The 13518-nt window shown below is 40.8% G+C and overlaps 1 long non-coding RNA gene across 1 annotated transcript; it reads right to left on the reverse strand.

Annotated features, from left to right (window-relative positions):
- Positions 1-3490: 3490 nt before the first annotated feature.
- Positions 3491-8430, reverse strand: LOC121233218. Its single transcript, XR_005932141.1, has 2 exons — positions 8160-8430; positions 3491-3953 (listed from the first exon to the last, which is right to left on the reverse strand). It is a non-coding gene; the product is annotated as an uncharacterized LOC121233218 (long non-coding RNA).
- Between the last annotated feature and the right edge of the window lie 5088 nt (positions 8431-13518).

Genomic DNA, 13518 nt, shown 5'->3' on the forward strand with positions numbered 1-13518 from the left:
AAATTTGTGTGTTTTTCTGACTTGTGTCATAGAATACAGAAAATATTTTTGAAATGGCAAGCAAACGAGAATGGATAAAGTAATTGCAAAGTCATATTCAGTGGACTAAATACATTGACCACTATGTAGATGTAGCATATGAAGTTCCTGCTCTCCCTTCTTTTCACACTTTCAAGTTGACAGTTTCCTTTTGTGAATCAAGAACTTCACTTTTAAGCAACAGCTTTTGGTAAGCTTGGTGTGGTAGCTAGAAAAAAATCAGACAACTAACCTACCACAGAATCACAGAATCACAGAATGGCTGAGGTTGGAAGGCACCTCTGGCAGTCATCTGGTCCAACTCCCCTGCTCAAGCAGGAGCCAGTTACCCAGGACGATGTCCAGACAGCTTTTGAACATCTCCAAGGAGGGAGACACCACAACCTCCCTGGGCAACCTGTGCCAGTGCTTTGCAACCATCACAGTGATGCCTGGACTAGACAATCTTTAAAGGTCCCTTCCAACCCAAACCATTCTATGATACTATGAAAAGTGTTTCCTGATGTTCAGATGGAGCCTCCTGTGTTTCAGTCTGTGCCCATTGTCCTGTCACTGGACACCACTGAGAAGAGGTCCAGCTTCTGTATACCCTTCATTCAGATATTTGTACACATTGATGAGAAAACCGCCTGAGCCTTCTCTTCTCTGGGCTGAACAGTCCCAGCTCTCTCAGCCTTTCCTTGTAGGAGAGATGCTCCAGCCCAGGATACTGTTGGACTCTTGCTGCAAGGGCACACTGCTGGCTGATGTCCAACTTGTTGTCCAGGACCCCCTATGAGTAATCCTGTTTCCACTGCAATCATACAGCTTACAAGTAACATTTATTAGTCCGGAAAAATTGTGACTAAATAATAGCATGCTAATTTTTAAGAGACTTAGCTACTTGGAACCCAGCCAGCTAAAGAAGTAGATGTGTTAATGCAATCATTTCTATTGAGTTTTCTGAATGGTGATAAGTCAGAGTTGTGCAGTCCAGGTGGTTCTTGTCTTCATAATAACCAATGTCAGTAGTTCAAATAATAAGTTACCTACTTAAGGCTGTTTCTTTCACAGCAGAGCATGGTAGTGAAAGTTATGTCATCTACATTTCAAATGGTTTACCTCCTTGATTAATCCGCGCTAACATAAAAAATCCATTTGATTGCATGATCCTTAATATTTGCTTTGCATGTGGTATTATGGCGATATTTTGATCTGCACTGTCATTTCTAAGCATTGCTATACACACTGCTGCTGCCTACAGGAGCTGAAAATGGCATTAATTCTCTTTTACCACTTGGTGGCGATGTCTTAAAAATCACGAAAGCTAAAAGTATCTTGCACGATCTTTTAATTTCAGTATAACTGAAGGAAAACTCAGAGATAAGACTTTAATACTTCTGAATAGCAGTGCTAAAGTCAGTCTAAAGGAAAACAGTATCTGAAAGTCTGCTTTCTAAGCATAAGACATCTCAGCAGATCTGGCTACATTGAAAACAATACCTTCATTTTATAATGTCACCTGTGCCAAAGTATTTAAATGGTGCAGAGTTTATTATGACTTCTCAGAAGAAGCAAAGGGCTCTCTACACAGGCGGATGTAATTCACAGCTTTGGAGAAACGTTTTAGGTGTACATCCTCTCTGACTGACATGCATTTTGAAGTGAATTTTAGTTGCTTTTCAATCACTGGCTAGGATTTTGTTGATCTGGACACATTTACACATAAGCAAAACATTTCTGTTTGCACACTGAAGGGACTTTGTCATGTCAGCAAGTCCCAAATGTATAGCTATGTAGGATAAGAATTAATAAAGGTTTAGACACACCTAAATGAAATCAAGCTTTCTGGGAGTGCAATGTCACATTAGCTAATCTATCTTTGAATTTGTTTTTCCTTTTATAGAGTTTTGCAAATTTTATAATACTGAGAGTGAACTGTGACCATTCTCTCACAAAACAGTGCTGCTTCCTCGAGTCAAAGCCCTTCTGATTTTTACCATACTTCCAGTACATGTAATGCTGCTGTGCTTGTTATTTACCATCCTTTTTTACATTCAACAGTCAGAGTGGAGTAGCTGCTTAAAATACATTTTTTTCTCATTCTTTGATTATTGTCCAGATTAAGAAGCCACCAGGAAGGCTTTACCTTCAACGATGGTGTACAAAGTGTAGTTCTGCAGATACACTCATTCATTCATCATGCCCTCAGATATGAAAGTGGAGGAGGCAATGTGAGCAACAAGACTGACAAAAATAGAGAAACTTTTTCAAGAAACCTAGCAATTAGGGTTTTCAATATACTGAGAATATGTATTGTCCACAGACAGAATTTCTAAATGTGTTTATCATGTAGCCTTAAAATGCCACTGTCTGTGTAGAAGCATTACTGAATACTCAGAGTTCTCTTAACTAGTTGAACTAGCAAGTTTTTCAAATGAGAGTTAGGTATAGGTTAGGTACAAAACTAGCAGCCAGTCTTGCATCCCTAGACAAGAACTCTCCCAGGTTTGAGAAGGTTTACAAAAGTGATACCTCATAGATGTGTGTGTTATTGTACTGCTTCTATTTGAAAAGGTACTTGTAGTTTAAGGATAATTCTGATTAATGTTGAAATATGATTGAAGAAGTCTTTTATACATAGCTATACTTCTGTTAAAGTTTTTAATGAATGTTTAAAAACTCCAGTGATAATGAGCTCCACATTTGGCCCAGATGGCACTGCAGTCCTGCAGCAAAAAGTTTCGATTTAATATAAGGTGACCACTACCTTTCCCCAACCCAATCAGGAGCCACAAGACATGCCCATTTCCTTTTGACAACAATTAAATATAGAGATATGGTTTTCAGTGACTAAGATAAATAAGTTGAGCCTGGACTCTGCCAACTGCAAACAAAAGCACGTGAGCAAAGGTTGGCACCACACCTGGCTACCCTTAGCTCTTGTATTTTCTTTTAGTCAGCTTACTTACAGCTGAACAGCTTGTGATATGCCTTCTTGCAGTCATGGGACATGCTGGAGATGTCAACAGGACCAAATAGACAAGGGTCTTTGGATCTCCACAATCTTTGATCTGTTGCTTATCCTAGTGAGATAAGAAAATAAGTGCCATAATTTTTGGAGTTCATAAGACAGTGGTCAAAGTATAAAACAATAAAAAAGCAATGTCACAGAACGGAAAAAAAGCCCTTAGCTTAGCTACAAGGCTGGAGGCGTGCAGCTCCTCTATGGGAGAACTGTTTCCAAAATGTTTGTCCATATGTAACCCATTATTACAATAGTAGTCACTCCTGCCATGCATCTCAGAGACTTACTTCTTTCTTGCTGGCTTTTGGATTTCATCAGGAAACTTAACCCCCTGGATGCAGTGGGAATTCATAATCACCCTTCTGAGCAAACACTTGGCTTGCAGCCATGACGTTCTTGCCTTCACTGAGCAAAATGGAAAGGAATTATGACCACAATAAAGCATTCAGCTTACTAATTGCTATTTAATTGCTGTTCAGCGTTTCCAATGCATTAACTAGCAATGACGGTGTTACATAAACACTTGAAAGCACCAGCCAACTCTCTAGGATGCAGTGAAAAGCATAGCGTGTCTGAGGGTGCATGTGTCTGAGTGTGCATGTGTGTGTGTGTGTTCACGTGCATGCTTGGAGGCACGAGACATGAGAAGGCTTCTCTTCCCCACTCTGCATGACACATAGCCACGAAGCATATGGATGTCTCCACCAAAGGAACAGCCATTGAGTCTCGGCGATTCTTTCCTACAGACTTAAATGTCCCCAGAGGATGTATATACACTCCAATACCAGCTGTACAAGAGCTCTCTGACAACGGGCGTCCATTTTTCAAGTGAAACTCCTGTTTTTTTGCTTCCTCCCCCATCCAGAAACACCCCTCTCAAAATGTTGTGCCTCATGAGAAATGCAGTCTGAAAACACAAAATGAAAAAAGAAAATTAAAACAAAGGCAGAGAAGAGTCATTTCCTCTTCTTCTGTAAATGGGGACAAGAAGGAAGACAGGGAATAAATTCAAACCTAAAGAGTTTCAATATTTTTAGGAATAGCTGCCAACAAAAAACAGTTCCCTTCAGCTCTTGAAGAATGCTCAATTTTCCATGAAAAATCCTTCCCGTCACTGTATTGCTGCCTGCTTGCCTTGTTCAGGGCTGCTAAGTGCCAGGCCATCCACACGCACAGGACAGACCTGGAGCAGTTATAATCTCAGGATGGGTTAAAGACACTTGCAAAGGCTGTGCCTTGGGAATGCATCAGACGTGCTGGGCTGGGGGCAAGCTGGTGCGAGCCCTCGCTGTGTACAAAGCCTCTCTGTCCCCATCCCCTTGCATCACTGTCAATGCACAGGGAACAGCGTACACAGAGAGAGCCGCAGGATGTAATGGCACTAGGACCATAGGGCACCCTGCAGTCTACATCCAAAGCCTAGATACAGTCAGTCTGATGCAATGGCTTCCCATGAGCAAAGTCCGGTTGTGGTTATAGTGAGCTGAGACGTAGCTGCTGGGCTGCATTTCAAATGCTTTCACAGCAGTACAAATCCTGAAAGCGTTCTCATCTTTCTGCACATCAGGAGCATGGACCCGCATTTCCCATGCACCCCGCTCTATATCTCTGTATCTGGCATTGGCAGCTTAATAGGTAATTCACATTACGTGAATCTTATTTTATTGTCCTCTGCAGGTTCTAATAAAAAGAAGGAACACTGATCCAGAAACCCCATCAGTATTGTCCCGTCGGCAACAGTTGAGATGCCTTCCCTATGAACTGTGCGCACAGGCCAATATTCCTCATCCCTCTCCTTCTGCATTCCTCCTGTGGCACAAGGGGTGAGCCACCAGCCCGTGGCCTCTGCAAAGGTCTTAAGGGCACTCACTCTGTAAGCACATAACGTCGGTGGATGTCTCAGTGGATGACATTTTGATTAAGATAACGCTAAGGACTTGTAGATTCAAATCCATTTTCTGCCACAAGCTTCCTGTCTGATTGTCAATTTGGTCAAATTACTTCATCTGCAAAATAGGGCATACAATAATTTCTTTTAGAACCCCTTCTCTCTGAGACATAGCTGTGTAGTACTGACTACAAAGAAACGTGGATTTTATTGAGAGTCTCTTGACATGCTTGTAACGTATAATGAAATAATAATGTAGTAGTCGTCGGAAATTTTCTTAGTAACCCATAGATTATCAGGCTTGAGGGATTATTTTGGTTATTGAATTTGACTTCATATATACCATGAATTAGGAGGTTTTCATGAACAATTTCTTGCTTGAACTAGAGCCTCTTTTCTAGAAATAATTCTATTACTAGCTTAAAATTGCAACTATTGTATAAAAAAATTACATCTTATTTATAATCTGGGTTTGCTGCCATCCTGTCCCAGATCTTGTTATATCTTCATCTGCTAGATCAAGGAGCTTGAGATCAAAGTTTTGTCATGCTGTGGCTGCTTTGTTAAGCTAAATAGATTGAACTCCTCTTGTCTTACACTATGAGGTATATTTTCCAGTGCTTTAATCATTCTTGTATGATCTTGTATGATCAGTCTTCTCTCTAATCATTCCCAGATAAATGAACTAGATGTTCTTTTAGAAGTGGCTACACCAGTGGAATGACAGAGGCAATATGGCAATATGCCTTCCCCACTCATTCTCACCATTCTCCTGCTCACACATCAAGGTTTATAGTAGATACTTTGGCCACAGGAAGCTTGCAAAGAGGGCTTGCCCTTCATGGTCTGGTTGCCCTACAATCTCTGTAAGAATTAATTGTTGTTCATACACATTGTTTGACCAGAAGACCCAGCTTGGTCTCTATCCATGACACATCTTCGTTTTTTACTCACTACCTCCAATCTTTGCATTAGCTCAAGCTTTCAGTAATCGTTAAGACTGGGAATTATTTTTTCTTCCATGTCACTGATGAAAAATGTTAAATTACATGAAAACAAGAGCCAATTCATGTGAGATTTTACTGGCAACACAACCATGCTAATTTCCCACTGTCAGTGAGATTTTAGACCTGTCAAGTTGTAACTATTAAAATATGTACAATTTTTTAAAAATTCTTGTGTGTCAGTAAAAACCTAGTGTCTTTCAATGAATATTTCTGCACATAACGGTTTCTGTACCTTACAGGCTGTACTTTATAGTCAAAGTACTTAAGGATCAAATATTTTTTTCCTGCAATTTCTCCATCCAGTGTTTAAAACTGAAATCTAAACACCTTTGGATGTGAGAAGCTACTCCCAGTCTCCCATCTCCATTGTCCTGTAGAGGGGCAGGGAGGAGTGAGGCAGGGGTATAGCTCAGCAAGCACCAGGACAGAACCCAAATCCTTCTGTCTGGAGGGAAGGTAGACCAACTCCACATCATCATCAGCAAGAGCAGCTGGGAGCAGGCTCTTCTTGCAGAAGTTATGCTCCCAAAGGAGCATCCATCTGTACCCAGATCTCCCTGCTTCACGAACATGCTCTTCTGTAGTCTCCCTCCCACTTGACAGTTTTGGCTTGCTCTTGGACTCTCACTAGCGCTGCAACCAACTCCTCTCCCTCATTTGGCTTATTTGAAGACACTGGTATTTTGGTATTTGGACAGGACACAGGTTTACCCAGACAATTTTTAACCTGCTGTCCTCTTCCCACAAAAAAGTCAGAAGCCTGTGAAACCTGTTTACAAGTAAGCAGTGAGAGCCTCTCCTCATCTTGCTGTCAGGAGACCCGGCCACATTAGGTGAACAGGTGAACCTCCTGCTGAACCAAATGGGTGGCCAGCAAATGCCAGTTCTTGCTCCCTGCTCTGAAACTCCTCAGCCAAAGCCTTTTGCTGCTATTTAATCATTTAATTTTTATTGCTAATCGCTAATCTGACTTGGCAGATTTACTGCTCCAAGGCTGTGCTTGCTGCTGACAAATGCAAATGTGAATATTTGCTGTCTCCTCAGATTTGTGCAGCTCCAGGGTGGGCACTGTGTTGCCCGCTGTGTACAGGAAACATCCAGGGACTGCCACAAAGGGCTGAGCTGAGGCATTCCCTCCTGTTCATTCATGCCTGTTTTAGGGTTCTCTAGCTGTGGACCAAACTATCTGAACAGCATTTTTGCTTTGTTAGGAAATGATTGGCTTCAGCTCAGGCTGGAAAAGGTAAATGTTTGTGGGCACACTGTGAGAAGTGCTGGGAGAGTAAAGCACACGCGCTGGCATAAAATTTGGAATCCTCCCACACTGGTTTGCTCTGGACCCTGGAAACACCTGCGCTCGCCGGTTCTTACGGAGCTTTTATCTGCTGCTTCTTTACCAGACCTAGTCATTCCTTTTAACATGCACTTTGCAGAAGTCATTTATGGCTTCAGCTTCCCCAAGGCCAGACAGCTGCACTCCTCAGAGTCATTCTGAAAGGGCCGAGTTTTGGCATCTACGACGCCTTACAAATCTTACTGCTAAGAAAGATCCTACATCATCCGCAGTAAGAGGCTTTTCTTTATATTATTCTACCTTCCTGTAGTACATGCCAGGTATTGTGAAGGTGGTTACGGTCTTTGCTAGTGTCAAAATTATCCTAGGTCCATATGGGGATTGCAATCATTCAGCACGTTTCTGAGGACCAAACAAATGTTTTCAGCAAGATCAGCTTAGTAGAAATTTCTTTCCTCAGTGGGACTGCTCCTCCTGTGTCCATAAAACAGCCAACAGAGACAGCCAGCCATTATTTCTCCCTTTACAACCAACTGCTTAGAAGGCTGGAAGGAATCTGAAGAGATCCTGGCTCCAGCCTCCTGCCCCAAGGCAGCGTCAGCTATATTTCAGAGAGGCCCTTATCTTAAAGCCGTGTATGGCAGAGGCAAGCCTTCCAAGCTTTGCTTTTTCAAATGTCAAATCTAAGCTCCCTTTTTGTAGTCAAGACCTATTACTCCTTGTGTTAGCTACCAAGGACACAGGAAACACATTATTCTTTCTTGCAGCAATTTTATAGGTGTTTCGAGACCATTATGTTTCCTGCTCTTTCTTTTCCTTTCTAGATTAAAAAACTCAAATATCTTCTGTCTGTCCTCATACACCATGCTTTCTAGGCTTCTGCTCATGCATATTAAGTAACTCACGTAGACTCTCTTTACTTACCCTCCCTCCTTAACGCCTGAAGGATTCAAATCTGGATGCATGCTTCAATTGCAATCTCATCAATGCAGAACAGACTTGAAGTATTGCTTCCCAGGTCACGCTACTCTTGATTCAACGCCTTTTCTGCAACAGTTTAATAGCATTGTTGGTGGATAAAAAATGAGACACAGTGTTTAAGGGACTTCAAGTATCAACATGGCATTACTGGTCACAGGGGTCAGAACGCAACTTCAGGAAGAAAAGGACTCGGAGGCCTGGACACATAAGACATAATCATTAATTTTCTACAAGTTTTTTGTTGTTGTTGTTGTTGTTTTGCTTTCAAAGAGACTTCCTGCTGTTTCTGCAATAAACTGGAGAACAGTACATCAAATGCATTGTCAGTAAAATTATAGGGATGTTACACTCATTAAGAATATAGACTCTTTGGTAAATTACTGTCATTCTTCACTTTCATTGAGTTACTTCTGTGATGCAGTTCATCCAGACTGCGGCAATTCTCGCTGCCCTAGTTGTTCCGCCACCACAGCCTGTAATTTGTATGCAGTCTTTGCACTACTTTCCTGGTAAGTTCCACACTAAAGCAAAGTTCTTCCAAACAGCCATATTCCCATGGTTCTGAATGGTGATTTCCATCTAAACCAATGACTATCCTTCTCCCTGTGTTCCTTCAGTTCTGTAAAATCAGCAGGCTGCTTTGTCTGAGGTCAGCTGGAGGGGTTAGGAGTCTAGAAAGGAAATGTCAAGAATGGCTAGGGGAATTTCACACTCCTTTTCCGACTGGAAGGCAGCAGAAGTTGTGTGTCTAAAACCTACTAAAAATTTCAAAAAATTATATAAGAATTCTCTAAAGCTCAATTGTCAAGCACCCCTTGGCCTCTGGATTATGTGAAAGGCTTTAAGTTAAGTGGTCAGTTGTTATTTGTAAAAGATTTTTAAACCTAAAGAGTGCTGTTTGCAACTCCCTGAAAATACTGTGATTAATTTCTGAACGTTTTGCCTACTTGCATGAGTAATTCCATGTTTCATTTTACAGAGAGCAGAAAGCAGTCACACCATGAAAGGAAAAGGATTTTAAAGAGGGATAGGTTCACACTTTGTTCCATCTCGCTCTGAGAGCACCTTTATTCTGTTGCTTTTCTTCATTAAAAAGTTCTTAATTTAAAATAGAAGACACTGAAACATGTCTTGGTACTTTGTGGAAAATATTCCACAGAAAACACCGAGGCATTTAAACAGAGATATGAACATGAGTTGATCACTAGCTAGTGCAAGAAGCAGGGATTAATGATTTGGGTACTCAACTTGAAAAGTAATTTAAAGGGACTGAATTTGCAAGGAGGAGCTCAGCTTTTCCTGAAGCCCAGAGCTGCCAAAAGAGAGGCAGAATTTAGCATTTTAGCCAGCCCCGCCAGTTCTGTGCCTGGCATTGTTAAGTTCCAGGATTGTTTTCACCTGCCTCTTAATTGCCCTTGGAAATATCCCATCCATTCACTAAGAGGCCATGTTTCCCACCCACTCTGCAAAACTTGGCAGATCGCAAGTGAAGTTATATTGCTGACCAGGACTAGCCTTGCCTCCGCGCTCTCCTCCAGCTTTCCCTCCTTGCCCTTCCTTTACATTCACTGTTTACATTCACAAGCCATTTCACAGGGGCACAGACTGCTTCCACTGAAAGTTTGGTCATGGGGTTACATTGTTTGTTTTTGTGGGGTTTTTGTTTGAAGTGGAGTGATTCATTGTCCCCAACCCCAAAGCCTGTTTGCTAAAACATCTCCAATTACTGATCCTCTAGGTGAACCAAAATGTCCGTTTTCAGTAGCTCATAGCAAAGGGCAGCAGCAGACACCAGCTTTGCTCTACCTGAATTGCCAGCTTCCAGCTTCCTCAAAATGCTGTACTCTCTCTCCCCTTTGAAAAAGGGAGTGTAAATTGATCAGTGAATAATGGCTTTGCTATTGCAAGTATATGAACTTAACCTACAGGGAATATTCAGAGAAAGGAGTGATTTCTAAACTAGCGCTTAGGATTTCAGAAGGTGGCACTGCCGTGAATCATGAGCTCATTGGAAATTCAATTGCAGAAGTGGAGTTTGCCAACAGGAACAGGATCATAAAGAGTTCAGCTGAACTCAACCACAGCTACAAAAAGGTGTCTTTTCCCACAAAATACTGTATTCTACTGGACTGTCAGGTATCCCTTTAGTAAATATTTGGTCTTTTCTTAATTCAAAGTGCAACATATTAAAATAATGTGAAAATATAACACAGCAGAGACATGGATATATATGAGAAATCTGTCTTCACAAAATTCATTTTTTGGTGCCTTTTGCCAGGTGAAATTTCTTAAACCATGTGGATTTTCTGCAGGGAAGTCTTCTCATGCTAAAAAAGAGGTTACTCCAGTGTCTGCCTACTTCATAGCCATTCACTAATTCATGTTTGTAAAGCACTTTGAGTTCCTCAGATAATGAATGGTACTACATGAATGGGAAAATGTGGTTGACTCTATTAAAGATAAACCACTGTTTAGTATCTCTCTATAATCATGGAAAAAAAAATCCTTTTCTCGGCTCTCCCTAACACAGGGTTTCAGAATATTAATTCATTCAGGTTTGCAATATTTTGTAAACTTTTAGTTCTTTGAAGTCACATTTTATTTTCAGAGATTCATCTAAAACTGTGAACTAATGCATCTCAGACCTGCGGTTTAGGCATATCCTAATTTTTAAGATGTTGTATATTAATTTATTGTTAAACCAGACCGACTGGTAGGAAGACCTTGATCTCAAAGCAACCATTTGACTTTAACAGAGAAATAACCTTTTAAACTATCACAAGTTCTGGCGCCAAGATTCTGCTATGACCTATGTTATGAAAATAATATAATCTGCGGCAATATAACAGTACTGAGTTAGTACCGATAGTCGAAAGCATAGATAATAAGCACATCATGCCATTTTATAATAGCTCCCTGCAATATATTTGCAAGAGAATGATAGATTGCTTGTATACTTTTTATGGGACTCTCATAAGATAGCATGTATCTTCCAGTACTATCTGATACATAAACTTAATTTCAGTGTATTTGCCTGTCAAACAATCAGATTTATGGTGCCCAAGCACAGTCACAGTGGATCCGAGCAAAGGTCCGTCCAGGCCAGTAGCCGACATCTGCGTCAGTCAGTAGCAGATGTTTAGGAAGAGAGTGTAAGAATAAAGTGAGTGCACAATTATATTTCCTGCAGTATATCTTCACAGACCCTAACAGTCTAGCTGGGGACTACCTGAGACAGAGATTTAATCCATATCTTTGTATTTAATAGGTTTTGATGGATTTTTTTTAATCTGCAAATTTATTTGTAACACCCTATGGCATGGAGTTCCACAGCTTAATTCATTGGCTGTGAAGAATACTTCCCGATTGCTTTAAACCAGCTTTCTCAAGCTTTTGCATAGAGGGAGAAAATAATGCTGTTCTGCTCACCTTTGCTGTTTGTGATTTTGTATGGCTGTGTTATGTCTTCTCTCTACTGTACTTTTTTCCAAGCAAATCTGTCTAATCTCATCTTGAACAAAAACTTTTCCGAACCTATGGTCATCTTTTCACCTTTCTTTATATCTTTTCTAGCCCTACCATATTTTCCCTGAAATAAGGACCAGAACTGCCTTCAACAGTCCAACTGTGGTCACATCATGAGCTTGCAGTTTTCAGTTTTGCTCTCTGTTCCTTTGCTGATAAATCTTAACATTTTATTTACCTTTCTGGACTACCACAGACTACTGAGCTGGCACTCTTGCTGAAATTGCCAACACAACAGTTTCAAGCTCTCTTTACTAGGTAGTAATAACTTCTGGAGAGTCTACCATTGAAAGGATTGTTTTCCTTGGGTCCATTACTGTACTGACTTTGACTTTCATCTGCCATTTTATTTGCCAAGTCTTGAGATTGTAGTTTAAACTCCGACTTTTCTGAATAATCGATAGCCTTGTCACCTCACCCTCTATTGCCTTTTCACCAAGAGCCACTTCCTGCACTTGGAAAATTGACCATTTATTACCCTTTGGATGTTTTTTCTTTTTCTTTTAAATAATTATTGATTCATGAGAGGACTATTTCTCTTATCCAATTTAATAATTTATTTCCCAAGTAACAAGGGAATCATTCCATTCAGATCTGGTTGCTGTGGAAGACATACCTTTTTAATCCCATGGCCTTTATACATTTACAGCCTCAGTCTTCACACTCAGAATTAAAAGGAAATGTCTGTATTTAAACATAATAGCTGTGGATCCTGCAGTCAAATATGTATCATTTTAAAATACATACGGTGGTTGCTGCACACTCAACTTAAAGCATTGGTTTAGCCATATAGTCCTATGGTCCAGTGATGCTATAGTCTGAAAAACACAATAAAGCTCTCAGCATATACACCAGTAATTATTTGTTTTTCAGAAGTAGCAGGAAATCTAGATTTTTCTGCATATAAAACCTGGAGAATAAAAGCAGAAAAACCTCAGAGTTGTCCTACCGTGGTTAAGGCCAGCAGGAACTGTTGGTATATTCCACTGAATATCAGGTATCAATGGTGCAATAAGAAAGCTTTTCTGTCCTTAGCAGCTTTCCTCAATTGGGAAATTAAATGTCCTTTCATCTATCAGCCACGGATCAGGATCAACTTTAGTACATTACTACTTAAAATGCCAATATAGGACTTGTTAATAGGCATTGAGTCATGCTCATAATGCAAATAACAGTGAAACACAGAATGACTATCAGCCCTGCCCCCAGTTCATGACTTGGTTGTTTTCTCTGACCGTACCAAACCAGGCTGCTTGCCCATCAAAGAGCATGCAACATGCATAAATATTTACATCCAAACCTGTTTTATAATGGATGTCACTTCTGAAGACATACCGTCATGCCTTGTTCCTTTCTGGCAGGTTACCCTGCTGCATCTGTAACCAACACAGAGCACATTATGTCCTACTCCTCAGCTGCTGGTCTTCCTGCTCCTTCAACCTTTCAGCCCTGGCACAATTTACAGTTCAAACCCAACAGCATTTGCAGCACTCAGGGCAAATGCACAAAGAATGAACTGTATTCCTCACGCTCTGTGTAGGGGAGAGAAGGACTTTTCCCTGCAGATTTCTGGCTCCCCCTTCCAGGTGTCTTCTTGGACACTTTCAGAAGCAGACCATCGATCAATTGGGTTTTGGTCTTGTGCACCATGCCATCGCTTTCTGTGGAGCTGGCAGTGTGTGTGAATACAGTGTGGGAGACATCCATTGATCAGCTTTTCTAAGCCAGCAAAAAGCAGAGCTACTAAACATGTGAAAGAGTCGACTCCTCTCACATA

Source organism: Aquila chrysaetos, chromosome 3 (assembly GCF_900496995.4).
Source record: "Aquila chrysaetos chrysaetos chromosome 3, bAquChr1.4, whole genome shotgun sequence".
NCBI lineage: Eukaryota > Metazoa > Chordata > Aves > Accipitriformes > Accipitridae > Aquila > Aquila chrysaetos.